Raw genomic sequence first — 239 nt, forward strand, 5'->3', positions numbered from 1 at the left:
CAGGATTCTGCTGCCAGGACTCCGCCGTCGCCATCTTGCCGCCATTATTGCTGTTCCTCCATCACTGCGGCACACCACACCACCTCAGGAGAGGAGGGTGCCCCCTACCCTACTAAGGGTAGGTCCCCATTTATCTACTCACCCTTTAACGGGCTTTTGAACCGCTGGGTGGGCGGGAGCTGGGACGTAGGCCGGGAGCTCACTCCGGCCACGGTGGGGCTCGAACAGATGTTCGGCCA

This window comes from Gekko japonicus, unplaced genomic scaffold (genome assembly GCF_001447785.1).
Source record: "Gekko japonicus isolate JY-2015 unplaced genomic scaffold, Gekko_japonicus_V1.1 scaffold1808, whole genome shotgun sequence".
Lineage (NCBI taxonomy): Eukaryota > Metazoa > Chordata > Lepidosauria > Squamata > Gekkonidae > Gekko > Gekko japonicus.